Here is a 15683-nt window from a genome sequence, read left to right on the forward strand (position 1 = left end):
AGAGAGTCAGGATCGGCATAATGGTGTCGTGGCTGTGTGAAACCTTTGAGCTTTTGTAATGAAATAAATTGTTATGGATATTGTATATATAAGTTGCCATAGGGATTTCATGCATGTCTAAAGGGTGATTTGTAGAGAATTATAGTGATTTTGTAAAATATTGGCTATATGTGTAAATATGTGGTGAAATGAGAATCAAGGGTTAGGATTTAGTTGTGCATATATTGTGAATGTTTAAGTTGTGATTTTGTGGTGAATTCATGGTGAAATTTTGTGAAATATGAAAATAGACTATTAAATAGTTGAATTTTGATATACGAGTATACATATGTGATGAATGTGGTCAATCAGGTATAATAGGTCTTTTAGGACTTAATTCAAGGCCTTATGTGGTCTAATGAGACAATGGGATCAATTTGAGCACTTGTGTGTGTTAAATTTTGAAAAAAGTGACTTTTTGCACTCGAATATTTAAATTTTGATTAGACAGTTAGATCATGTCCAAATTGCCTCATTAGTTAGCTTATAGGTTAAGTTTTGTATGGGCACTTAAATCACTCTGATCGGATGTCGTATGTGAAAATGGCATATGCTAGAAGTAGCAAAATTCGGACTTGTGCACCGCAATGCATGGCATTTCATGTTATGGCCATGACATAAAGGAGATTAGGGTGTGTGGCTCTATACCACATACCGCAGCGCATGTATTGTCCACTACGGCGCATGGTCCTTAATTTGACCTAATCTTATGGTTTTTAATGTATGCGATTAGTGTTATGAATGCATATGGGTTGATTCCATTGTGCATTGTTCAAAAGTAGTATGAATTTGATGGTTTTGTAAAACGAGTCTTAAGCCCAAGCTTTTCAAATAAGATATTTGATTACGGTATGGTATTTGTAATATGGTGATTTGGTTAATCCTTTCCTATATCAAGTTGATACAAAGGAGGGTTCATTAATCCTTTTATCACAAAAGGGTTACCATGACAAAACTACTCCACAATAGTCCACTAGCTCAATAGGACTTGATTAATTTAATCTACAAGATAAACACTAATCATCAATTATAACTCTAATTAAACCCATTTTAACCTAATTTTGGGTACTCAATATATCTAAATTTCTTCTTTGACACAAGTAGTACTCCTAACACACTCCAATAGTTCCATTTAACACCTAAATACTTAGATAACATCAACTCTTACTCACATTACTCCCAATCTTCCAATTTTCATCTAGGGTTCATCCAAACCCTAACCAAAATTTCTAAATCACTATAAATTCTTAAATCTAGGTTTACAAGCTTGATTTAACTCCTTATAAGACCTAACAAAGCTAATAGGTTCATCTAAAGCTCAAGGGAGAATGAAAATCAATTCCTATTGTACCTATAACTATTAAGAACTCGTATAAAGAGGAAGGTAGAGAGATAGGAAGCTTACCCAGGTGTGTGGCTAGCTCAAATTTCTTCTCAAGAGCTCAAAAGATGAAGCCCTAATAGAGAAAGGCTCCTCCTTCATCACCCTTCGCATTTCCTCTTTCCTTCTCTTCTGTTTCTGACTATGTGCATGATCTAATAAAATTAGATTTTTACACATCTACAGCAGTGCATGGTATGTTTGCCATAGCGTATGGCACAGTGAGGCTTAAAATGGTTTTAGGCCTCATTTGATTCCTTGTCTATATGAGCTCCCATATATCCCTTTTCTAAGGCTGTCTAATGATCCAACAACCTCATTAGCAATCCAAAAATACCATTAACTTATTAATCACTTAATTTTAACCATTTACACCTTTTTAAATACTAAAAATTCAAATTTTGAAATTGAGGATGCTACAAAAATTTATACCTTCGGTGTGTTCGTTTGATGAATCAAATGCTATATTTTTAAGGGAGAATGATAGAGTGGTCCCTCAAATTAGGTCTCAAGTACCAAACTCTAGGCATTTGCAAATTTGTCTTTCAATTTTGCAACTTTGTTGTGATGAATTTGCAACTTGCATTCTAAATTTTAATAGAAAAAAATAAATTTATTTATTTTTCAACCATGTTTGAATTTGAAATACAAGTTACAAATTTATCACAATGAAGTTACAAAATTGAAAGTCAAATTTGTAAATTTCTAAAGTTTGGCACTTGATACCTAATTTGAATTAATTAATCCTTTTCACACCTATTTATCATTCTCCCAATTTTTAAGGTTACTAAGAAGGTTCAGATACATAATTTTCAATGTAATTTATAAACCTTGGTCAGAAAAAAAGAAAATGTGCTCACTTTAGTTCTTTTATAAGGGGAGAATTGGTGAAATGGACGAAACTGAAAGAGAAATTGCTCGAGGACTAAGTTGAATTCAAGGACCAAACTAAATTTTATTTATTAAATAATCTAAACAAATGATTGAAATGCCCCTCTGTTTCAACCAACAAAATTGGGAGAGAAGAAAAGGCTGCCGCTCAACATGTGCACCCTGAGTTAGAAGCTTTACATCTAAGTAAGATCCCTTGCATCCAAAGATTAGATTTTGTACAAGGCTTAGGGTCCCAGGCTTTTGACTTGAGTGCAAGGGATCTGGGTTAGGGTGTAACGTTTTTGACTTTGGTGAAAGGCTTTTGGCTCGAGGTGCAAGGCTTCTGGCTTGGGGTAGATGTATTGAACAGGTAGCCTATTTTTTTTTTTAATTTCATTGGTTTAAACAGAGGGACATTTTGATCATTTATTCATATAGTTTAATGAATAAAATATTTAATTTGATCCTTGAATTCAACTTGATCTTTAAATATAATTTTTCTTTTAACTTGGTCCTTTTCACCAATTCTCCCTTTTATAAATCAAATTCTATAACATTTTCTTGATCCATTATATACGTTACTTTTTATCAAGTTTTGTAACAGTTGATGTACAAGTTCAAAAAGATCCTCTTGGAAATTCTGAAAGGAAGTTCAATATTTCAATTTCAAAGAAAATTTTTCTCACACATCAAATCACTCTTTTTTAACATAAGGACAAAATTAAAAAAGTAATTTATTTTTAAAATAATTTTATTATTTTAATTAATTCACCTTATTTTTTGATGAACTAGTTAAAAGTGATTTAAAAAAAAACCGGTGACAATAATTTATAAAGCAATAAATTGATGAAGCAGGCGAGCCTTAGGTACCCAACCAACCATTATTCTTTGCTTCCTTTTTTGTGATCGTTTTTGAACTTAGTGCTAAACCAACAAATTATGATAGGACATGCATGATTGTACATTTAGTTTTGTCTTAATGTTTTACCAAGAAAATATTATTTTTAGCATCGTATGTATTCAATTTATTATTTATGATTATAAAAACTCCCATTCAATAATTATCTGATTGAGGCAGCGTTCAATTCCTCTTTCCATTATATTGCATTGTCTGATGCGGCACGAAAACTAACGAGTGGCAAATAACGAACAATAGTTTTTTTCCACAAAAAAAAAAAAAGATGAAATTGAAAACCTAGCAACTGAATATTGAATCTATACGTTCGATTGATGAGCTCTATATTGCCACTTACATGCATGGGTCGCTTGTGACTTTAATATGTTGCGGGTAGATGAAATTTCTCTCACAATCATTAATTTTCATGTTGAGTGGAATGTGAGGAGACTCATTCAACCCTTATCATGAAGTTGCCTTAATGATTAGTTATGAATGGTGAATCCTTTTTAATAATATTATTAAGAACAAAGTGCAATGTCGGTACATAATTAAAAGGATTAAGGCACATTTATGTTCCTCAAATTTATTCACTCAAGAACATATTTAATATTATAAACATTTATCACTAATACAAAATAGTATTCAAAATATATAATTATATCTTCATTTGTGTAAATAATTTTAGTAGTAATAGATTTAATGACACTTATATAAATATGAGAGAAAAGTTAATTATTATAGCTTTTGGTGCAAAATGGACCAGCCATAACACATATTTTTTTCTTTTATTTTATTTTTTGTAGTCATGAATTATGGCTTCTGGTACGAAAGGGACCAGTAGCCATAATGCATGTTTTTATTTAAGCCATGAATTATGGCTTCGCAGTGTGAAATGGACTAAAAGTCATAGTGCATGTATTAATTAATTACAAGTTTGAAATCCCACATCTGCCTCCAAAATGAGCTCCAGCAATTATCCACCAAAACTCAACTCCTTCCAAAATCAACTCCCCCTGCACATCCATTTTCATCTTTTATTATTATTTTAAAAACATAAATAAATTTTAAAATCATTTTTAATAAATAATTATTTGGTTATAATATAATTAAAATTTTAAAATGTTTTTATACAATTGATATAACTAAAATATTGTGTGACATTTATATTACAATAAAATAAAAAAAATTATGTTTTATTATTAATAAATTATTAGTAACTAAAAATTCATTAATAAAAATTATTATGTTTTATTATTAATAAATTGTGTAATAAAAGTATTAATTTCATTCATAATGTTCAATTATAGACTCTGGTGCGTGGAAAACTAGGTGCCATAATTGATGCTTTTGTATTTTGGCATCTATTGTTCCGACAGCCAAACTCCGCAAAAGCATCCCAAAACCCACTTTCTCCAAAACTCCAACCCTCGCCTATTTATGTAGATAAACATTTAAAAATAAAATTAATATATAATTTAAAATTTAAATTATAAATTCAAGAGCGATTTAAACTTTAAATTTTTTAAAAGATGGATTATGAATTCTAAATAATTAAAGTTGAGATAATTTCGCTCCTATCAATAAATTTCAACAAATGTCGGTTAAATTGGGATTAAATATGTGATTTTTATCAAATTTTACTTCCCCTCACTCTTCTACTATCATTTAATAAAAATTACACATTAGATTTTAATTTAATAAATATTTATCTAAACTTAATGGTGGGGTGAAATGATACTAACTTTAATTGTTTAAAGTTTAGAATAAACTTTTTAAAAGTTAAATATTTAAATTGTTCTTAAATTTATAGCTTAGAGTTCAAATTGTATATTAATTTTAAAATATAATGTAATTAAAATTTTGATATAAATCATATATATATATATATATTTTAAAATTAAATATCTAATTGAAAATATATTTTATAATATATTTAATACATAAAATATAAATGAAATTTACTCAAAAATAAGTTCATATTTTTTCTTAGTTCATTTAATCATCTAAAATATTTAAATTTCATTTAATTGAAATTATTAATTTATTTTAAAATTTAAATTAACTTGAAAATTTTAAATACATCATTTTTATTATTTCAAATAAAATATATAACTAGAAAATATTTAAATAATAAATAGATAATTAAATTAATTCAAAATAAAATATATTATTTTCATAATTAAAAAATAGAAATTATTTTTTAGTATACAATTATTTTTATATTAATAAATATAATAAACTATAAAATATAAAAACATTATAAAAATATATAATTATATTTATTTAAAAATTTAAAGTAACTAGAAAATTTTAAATACATCATTTTTACCATTGCAAAGTAAAATATATAATTAAAAATATTGTAAATAATAAAATATAATGAAATTAATTTAGTAAATATTTTAAACATATATGGCATCTGTTTTTTGGCTGGAACAGACACCATATATGTTGCTTGTTTCCAGTCCCTGAGGTCCGTGACGGTCTACTCATAGCTGGTGAAAGCTCAGGGTTTTTCTTTAAAAAAATACATTCGTTATGGCATTTGGTTCTTCTTTGAAACAGACGCCATAATGTTGTTTGGATCCGTTATGGAGCCCGTTTGTAAGGTGGAACATATTCCGTTTAATTTTATTTACAGGTTAAAAAATTTTTTAATTTTATTTATAAGTTATATTTTTAAATTATTTTTTATAAATTTTGTTACCTTCTATTAAATGTTAGAGAGAGAAAATATATTATTAAAATATGTATATTTAATAAACTAAAATTAAAAACTAATTAAATTTTAAATTTTTTGTTAATATTAATAAAATATATTAAAAATAATTTATAAATAAATAATAGAAATATGTCATAAATGGCTCCACCCATCGCCGATAGCCACGGACCTCTAGCTTGCGTTTCCTATATTAAAAATAATTTATAAATAAAATCAGTTTTTATAAATTAATTACATATAATTTTTATAATGGTTGGGCCTATATATAAATGTTAATATTAATATATATATATATATATTTACTTATTATTATAAGTAAAAAATAATTTTTTATGATTATAACCAACATAAATAATTCTTAATTTTTTTAAAATGCCTAAAGAAATTATAAAATAAATATTATAAATTATTTATAAATTATAAATAAAATAATTCACTTGTTGGCAAGTTTTCACATAATATAAAATAATTATAATTAATTTAATATAATTGTAAGTATTATTTTAAATTTAATTATCTTAGAGAGGGATGATGTGTGTGTGTGGCGCGCGTGTGTGTGTGAAAGCATGTGGCTCATGATTGATTGAGTTAGTAATTAATATATTTATTAAACTAATTCTTTCAATATGATTGAGTCACTAATATCATTTTTCTCAACAATTCTTGTTGGATTGAGAGAGATTATGGACAATAAATGGATCTCTATGAATAGAGTCACAAAAGAATATGTCGATGGGGTGAAGGAGTTCATTAGATTTGCACTAGAACATGAGGCAGACCATAATAGCATTGTATGCCCTTGTGTAAAATGTGGCCTCTTGAAGTGGGTTAGTGCGAGTGAGTTGGAAGATCATTTAGTGTGTTTTGAAATTGATCATATTTAATACATGTTGGTATAAGCATGGTAAGTCGAGGGATATGACTGATAGAAGCCGTGAGTATAGCAATATGTACATGTCATATGATTTTGAAATAAGTATAAATGAGGATGATCGTGTTGAAGAGATGACTAATGCTATTGAAGAGGAACTCCGGGATTGTCTAAAAACTTGAGAGGTTGAGAAATGATGTAGGGATACCTTTATACACCAATTGCACATAATTTTCAAAATTGACTGTTGTGTTGAGATTGTTCAACTTGAAAGCAAGAAGTAGGTTGATTGATACGATCTTCACAGAATTTCTTTCACTTATTCATTAAATGTGACCGAAGGGTAACAAGCTTTCAACCCAAACATACAATGCAAAACAAGTTTTGCAATCTGTGGGCATGAGTTATGAGAAGATACATGCTTGCTCTAATGATTGCGCTTTGTTTCATAATGAATATGCATCATTAACTAAGTGTCCTAAATGTAATGCATCACATTATAAGGATAATGAAAAGAGTCTAAATAAGGTGGTATGGTACTTTCCCATTATGCTTAGTTTTAAACGCTTGTATAGCAGTGTAGTAGATTCAAAAATTTGACATGGCATGCAAATGAGAGGATTAGAGATGGTATGATAAGGCATCCTGCTGACTCTATGCAACAGGAAAAGGTTGATCGAGAGTACCAAGACTTTACAAAAGATTCTAGAAACCTATGCCTCGCACTAGCTACCGATGGAATGAATCCACATGGCATGCAAAGCAGTACCCATAGTACATGGCCAGTGATGTTAATCATTTATAATCTACCTCCATGGCTATGCATGAAGCACAAGTATTTGATGATGTCCTTATTAATTTCTGGGCCAAAACAACTAGGAAATTATATAGACATACATTTGGCTCCTTTAATTGAAGATTTAAAGCTATTATGGGGGACAGGGGTCGAAGTGTATGATGCATACAGGAAGGAAATATTTAATTTGAAAGCCATGTTGTTTGGCACAATCAATGACTTTCCAGCGTATGGTAATTTGTCTGGGTACAATATCAAAGGGAAACTTGGATGCCCTATTTGTGAAGATAGTACACAGTCAGTGAGATTAGAACATGGTATAAAAAATGTCTATATGGGACATCGTAGATAGTTGCCTCAACAGCATTATTATCAAAGATTAAAAAAATCTTTTGATGGTAATCCAGAAAAGGTGGGCCACCTCTATTTTTATCGGGTGATTAGTTGTTTGAAAAGGTTAAGGATTTGAATTTGAATTTGGAAAACCTTTTGCGAGGCACATTAGTACAAGTAGGTGGAAAAAAAGATCTATTTTCTTTAATTTGCCATATTGGATGACCTTGGATGTGCGGCATTTTCTTGATATAATATACATTGAAAAAAATGTGTGTGAAAGTATTATTAGTATGTTACTACAAATTCCAGGAAAGACCAAAGATGGCATAAAAGAAGGGCTAGACATTGTTTCTATGGGTATAAGGGAAGACTTGGCACCAAATGAGAATGGAAGTTGTACGTTTCTTCATCCAGCAGCTCACACATTGTCCAAAAAAGAAAAAAGGTCATTATGTAATTTTTTTCATGCAATTAAAGTTCCAGAGGGTTACTCTTCTAATGTGAAGAATCTTGTGTCAATGAAAGACTTGAAGTTGAAAGGTTTAAAATCTCATGACTATCATGTCTTGATGGAAAATTTTCTTCTAGTAGCCATACGTTCTATTTTACCTAATGGAGTGCGTAATGTGATAACAAAACTATGTTTCTTTTTCAAGTCAATTTGTAGAAAATTGATCAACCCTCACAAATTGCAAAGGTTACAAGGCCGAATTATAAGGACATTATGTGAACTTGAAATGTATTTCCCGCCTGCATTTTTTGACATAATGGTTCACCTTACTATTCACTTAGTTAAGGAGGTAGAAATGTGTGGCTCGGCTTATTTGAGATGGATGTACCTGATTGAATGTAACATGAAGGTACTAAAAGGGTATGTGAAAAATTGAAATGGACCTAAAGGTTGCATTATTGAAAGGTACATTAATGAAGAGGCTATTGAATTTTATCAAGAGTATTTGAGAGATGGCAAATATGTTGGGATCCTAGTAGATAGACATATGGGAAGAGAAGATGGGGAAGGAATGAATGGAGTCAAATTAGTCACTATCTCAGAAACACATTAGGAGCAAGCACACCTGTATGTGTTGCACAACTCTAAAGATGTTGATGAGTATGCAGACAAGCACAAGTTCGACATTAGGAAGGATAATCCTGGAAGAACTGAAACTTGATATGAGAAGGAACATAATAAGCACTTCACAGGTTGGTTAAAAAAGTATGTTTCTGACAAGTACAATTTCAATCATAATTCTATTTTTAAAAGAGTAAAATAGTTGGCTAGAGGTCTAAACATACAAGTTGTCTCCTATAGCAGCTATATAATCAATGGATACACATTTTACTTCAAAGAGCTGGATGATCGAAATATAATACAAAACAATGGTGTAACTCTTATAGCTAAAGCGATGCATATTTCCAGTGTGAAAGACAAAAATCCTATATATGCATCATGTCATATTTTGGAATGATTGAAAACATATGGGAGTTGGACTATGTTAAGTTTAAAGTTTTGATCTTTGGTTGTAATTGGGTTGATTATAAAAGTGGCCTTCAAATTGATGAGTCATCTGGGTTCATACAGGTGAATCTTACAAGGCATGGAAATAAAGATGAGCCTTTTATTTTGGCATCATAGGCTAAACAAGTGTTCTATGTTCCTGATCCTGTAAAATAAGATGATTGATGTTGTTGAGGATGATCCATTTGAGGGGACTGTGCTTGAAAGCAATCTCATCAAAGATGGTTCTAACTATATAAGACATGATTACAATGAAGGTATTTGGGTTTCAAAAGGGGCAAAAGAATGAAAGAGAAGATTATGAAATTAAATTGAGCTATCAAGGTAAAAAAAGTTCAAAAGAAGATAAGGAAAAGAAAAAGATCAACTTAATCTTGTGATGATCAATTTTCTTAATTACTATTTGTGTTATATTTGTGCCTTGTGTATTTTAATTTACTTAATTACTATTTCTATTTTATTTGTGCCTTGTGTATTTTAATTTACTTAATTATTATTTATGTTTTATTTATGCCTTGTGCATTTTAATTTTCTTAGTTACTATTTCTATTTTATCTTTTAGCTATTTCATCACAAGTAAATGGCTCCCAAAATACCACCTAGGAGACTTGGTGACCATACTCTGACCAATAATCTATTCGATAATCCTCCCAACGCCACCAATTCACCCCCTGACTCACCAACTGATCCACTTCCTGACCTGTCGATAGGTGATTATCCCTTTACATCCACCAGTCAACTTATGGCTAAAAATGCTCAAGAAACTATGGCTATATCAATTAAAAAAGGCTTGGTTTTGATGGGTGAGGTTAATCGAAGATGGTTGGCTGGACAGAAATATTCTCTTCAATGGAATTCAATGGGTCAACCAATTAAGACCAATAAGCATAAATTCTCTAGCTATATTAAGGCAGTGACTAGAGGGCATTTAAGATTATCAATTAATAGTTAGCATGATGTAGATTCAGCCTCCATGGATTTCATATGGGAACAAGTTGAGGTAATATATATGTATTTATAATATTAATTGATTTATTATATTATCATGTCAATTTTCTAACTTATATCTTAAATCTGTTGATTAAGCAGTCGGCATTCCATGGAAGTAGCATGTAAGCACATCGTGCCTTCCAATATTTTGTAGGATCAAAATACATTACTTATGCTAGTGGCCATATTAGTCCTACAGTCCCTGAGTTGATATGACCCATTATCAAACAAGAGCATTGGGATGCTTTTGTTGCTAGGTGCCTTGACAAATCATTCTTGATAAGGATCATGATATTTTGTGTAATAATTTTATATGAATTGATCACTAAAATCATGGTACTTTTTATTTTTTTAGGAACTGAACCAGAAGAATAAAGATTTAAGGGAAAAAAAACTTTTTCCCTTCCTAAAAGGGCGCTTAGGGTATTCAGGAATCGAGCAACAAGTGGTATGTTTTAAATTTATTAATTGATATGTAATATGTGATGTCATTAAAGTATTTTAATGCATAGATTGATGAAGAGGGCACACCAGAGAGCTCTATATCATAGGCCAGACTCTTTATATTATGTCAGACTGATAAAGATGGCAACTATGTGGGTGAACATGTTCGAGAACTTGCTGAAAAAGTTGTAAGTATTTTCATTCTCAACTTTGAATAACATACTAATAATTGCTATTTTAATAACTTGTGTTTTTTAAATTATGATGATAGAGTATCATCCCAGAAGAAGTTTCTAAAGGCAAACTTCCCTAGGACGAAGATGTCTTATAAAAGGCATTGGGGAATCGTGATCACCCAAGTTATGTTTGACGTGTTGGCATGGGGGTCTCAAGGAAACAAATAGTGTAAAAACTCCAAAAGATGTGCCTTCTTCAGCTGAATTTAATGTTCTAAAACAACAAATAGAAGCGCAACAAAAAATGATTGAGGCACTGCTTAGGCCTAATGATTCTTGAAAGTCACCCTTTGAGCACATAAGTCCCAGCAAGATAGATAATTGCACTGTGGCCTAACCATCTGGTCAAATTCCCGAGGTATATTTTATTTTTATTCCTTAATTTTGGTTGAACATTATTTTATTAACTTATACTTATTTTTATTTAGGGCAAGTACGATTGCTTTTTCGTGGCAAATAGCCCTAGTAGACACAAAGTGGCAAGAGGCCGTGTGTTTAATATCCCTAAGAAAAATACCATACATAATGTGTCGATGCCTGCAGACTATTTGTGAGGGTTGATTCTTGAACCCATTGATGCCAACTACCTGTTGCCCATTCTAACCTTAGATGTGTTTACTGTTAAAGAAACAAGTGGCAACTTTATTGCATGGCCTAGGATTTGCTTTTGTGTAGAAGATGAAGCATAAAATCAATAGGTATGTTAGTTACCTTTTTATGTATATGTCACATAATTGGTCTTTAACTATATAATTGGTGTGCAGTCTAAGGGGAAGGGCACCACTAAACAATCGACTAATTATCCAAGGTTGAGACAGTCGTGCCAAGCCAATTGGCAAAAACCTACCAGAGCGCACTTGAGGCATAAGCAAAGTTGTTTGCTGATTCTACAGTGTTTATTAGCTTTGACCAGAGCATGTATGACAGAGAACAACATGATGTGATTAGGGTTGAAATGGTCAACGAAGTCTTCAAGCAAGTTTCGATTAGCCAAAACGTGGTTCATTTTTATATGAGGTACATATTGTTTTGTATGACTTTTTATTATATTTTAAAACTTAATATAATATAATAATTTGTTTATTTTTTTTCATTTAGGTACCTATATGAAACTTTTATCATCCTTGGTGATCTTGTGTCAAAATTTGTCTTTGTCTGTCTTCATGATGTCTCTGCTCATCGCAACATCACTATCGAGGTGCGGTATAGCCAAGCTCAAACATTAGTAAAGTACTTTGAGGCAAAAAACCCTAATATAGGGACGTTATTTCTAGTACCTTATGTATAAGAGTGAGTTTAGTGGTATCCTAATTTATTTAATTTATCTTGTCATTTTAAGTTTCATAACATATTTTTTCAAATTGTTTTAAGAGCCACTGGATGCTGATCGGCATTATGCCAGCTGTTGTTAAAACTGTAAAGTTTTACTACTTAGATTCTACTAGTGGGTAGCTAGATAATAGGCCAGATATGATGGAATTATTTAATTTGTAAGTTTATATTTTGATTAACATTTCTATATATTTCATTTTAAATTTCTAGTTTTAACTTATTTTCTTTCTTATCAGGCTGCAGTACTTTATCGCACTGAAAAGAACTTGCCTGTACTATTAAGGTACAAATCATATGATCTAGTCAACCGTAGTTGGAAGATAATAAAGGTACTTCTCACTACTAATTTTAACAATCAATTTTAGTTTTCTAATTAATTCAATAACATGTTTATTAATTTTTCTATGCAGTGCCCACGACAAATAGCATATAGTGAGGATTGTGGATATTGCGTCATGAGATTTCCTAAAGACATCATCACTTATCGAATGACTCTAATTCCCTCTACGGTATGTGTGTTATTTACATTAAATTATATGTGATTATGAATTTTAATTTGTTGAAATAATTAACTTTGTTGTCATATTACATTATTGCAGTATTATCCCGATTCATATTGTGAAGAATTTGGGGATCATCACACCAACGAAGTTATTGAGGAATGGTGTGAGTACATTTTTCAGCTGTGGGCCAAAAATAAGTAAATTACACTTTTTCATTTTAGTTTTTATAATTTAGAATAGTTTTGGTTTAGTTTAGCAAATAACTTTATTTTACTTAGTACTATGTTGAGTAATTATATAGGTAACAAATTTTTTTATTTTAATAAAATTATTAGTTCACTATAATTCAATTTAGTTTAGTATAATTATGGATTGAACTGAATTGGATTGGACTAGTTTGTATTTGCATTATACTGTTGTAGGGGGGCTACAAGAAATGCAAACACTGTATTTAATAAAAAATTGCAATATATTGGACAGTTATTATCAAAACTATCCAATATGTGCCACTATATTGGACGGTTATGACCAGAACCATCCAATATGTCCATATATTAGACGGTTCTTAAAATAACCGTCCAATATATTTTTTTCCTTGTACCACCCATTGACACTATATTGGACGGGTCTTTGAACCATCCAATATTATATATTGGATGATTCTAATAACCATTCAATATTTATTTTATTAATATATGATGATCTCATATTGGATGGTTCATAATATAGGCAAAAATAACCATCCAATATTCTCATTTCTGTAGTAGTATTTCAATCATGATCATTAGTTTTATTTTATTAAGTAAATTTATTTATTTTTAAATTTGACGAATGATAATGATTGAGAAAAGGAGAAAAAAATGAGAAAAAAGAAAGGCAGAGACCCCTCTTCCTCTCATTTCCCATAGCTCACCACCTCTCAACTTCTTCATCATAAATCAACTTCTAACTTCAAGGTTGTTTTTGTTGTCCTTCAACTTGGACCTTCAGCTCACATCCTCCAACCATCTTGTTCATCCTTTAGCTTTTATTCGTGCTTTGTCCTTCAATTATATATCTAGTTCGTCGTCCTTCAACTTGTGCTTTAGCTTCTATTTTCTTGAGCTTTCTCCAAGCTTCTCTTCTTTCTTCCAGCTCACAGGAGGTATTTCTTAGGCTTCTATTTTTTTTATATTTAATTCTTTTTGTATTATTTTCTTGATAACCTTCATCTATTATTTTTTTTGTTAATTGTTTTATATTATTTTTTGATCATTTGCATGTATTATTTAAGAAAACTATGGGAAGAAAGAAACATACATGTTAATTAATTTATTTTATTTTATTTATTCATTTATTCTGTAATGTTAACCTGCATTTATTATTTATTTAATTTTGTATTGTTACTTTTTTTTGCAATAATAGTTAAATTTATTCATATAATAATAACTTAATTGAAAATAGTAGTGAAATTTATTTTGCTTGATCTTTTCTCATTGATGTTGAGAAATTTTTTATTTTATTCAAGTTTCATTGAAACAGAACTTGAATTCAATGCATGCTTTTTTAAATGATAGGAAACCCATTTATTTTTAAAATTATTTTGATTGGATTACTGGTTTATTTTCTATATATTGGTTGAGTGTTGATAGATAGGCCTAAGGCTTTTAGAGATTGCATGTGATTTTTTAATAAGAACCAACAAGGTCAAATAAAGGGTTTAATACCCAAGGAAACTCTCTATAAACTTTTATTGTAACATCCTAAATTTTAGATAAAAAAAATTATGAAATTTAAGTTTTTTTAAAATGATGATAATAATAGGAATTTATATTATTTGAGGTTATTTTATTATATGGGTAGGCATTTAATTATGAATTTAAAAACTTAAGTTTAAAATTATATAAGAAATATTTTGTTAAGATATAATTTTAAGATTTTAAAAAAAAAAATTATGTGTGTGTGAGAGTTTAAAAAAAAGAAGAAAAGAAAGTAAAAAAAAAAAGGGGGAGGGGGTTTAGTCCCACATCGGTTAGATGTGGGAATGAAAGGCACCTCCTCATGTATAAAAGAGGAGGTGCATTGTGGAGGAAGCATAAGGAATTATTTATTGCAATTTATGAAAATTGCAACTAAGGGCCCAAGATGCAATTTGTGAAAATTGCAAGTAATGGCCCAAAGGTTTGAATAATTAAATTCAAACCTATAGTTTTTTTTAATATAATTTTGGGACCCACAATTCCATTTTTATATTATTTTTCTCTCTTCCTCTCACGTTGCTCGGCGTCTTCTTGCAAGGGGGGATTATTTTCTTTTTCTTCAGGTATGTTCTAACTTTCCTGTTTAGATTAGCATTTTAAAAATTTATTTAATTACAAAATTAATTTTATAGTTATTTTCTAAATAATATTAGCTTTTTAGTGATATGATTATTTTGTAGGATAGAGTAAATATTCTGATAGAGGAATGGGTGAAGAGACTCAAATCCATCTTTCGAGTAGTCACATGCACCTGCAATCAAAAAGTACAAGTAGCATTAGTGCTCCTAGTGAAAGGAGCAAGAGATTGGTGGGAGACAGCAGGGCCCAGGGATGATTCTACACTCACCTGGGAGGAATTCAAGGAAAAATTATTTAGGCATTACTTTCCATCAGAGTTAAGGTCTGAGAAGGAAGCGGAATTCCATGCCTTTAAGCAAGGGAACCTCGATGAGGACACATTCATTGCTAAGTTTCAGGAGTTATCTAGATACTCCACATACCTG

The sequence above is a fragment of the Prosopis cineraria genome, unplaced genomic scaffold (genome assembly GCF_029017545.1).
Source record: "Prosopis cineraria cultivar Desert tree isolate PC_DT_omini unplaced genomic scaffold, ASM2901754v1 PC5, whole genome shotgun sequence".
Classification (NCBI taxonomy): Eukaryota; Viridiplantae; Streptophyta; class Magnoliopsida; order Fabales; family Fabaceae; genus Prosopis; species Prosopis cineraria.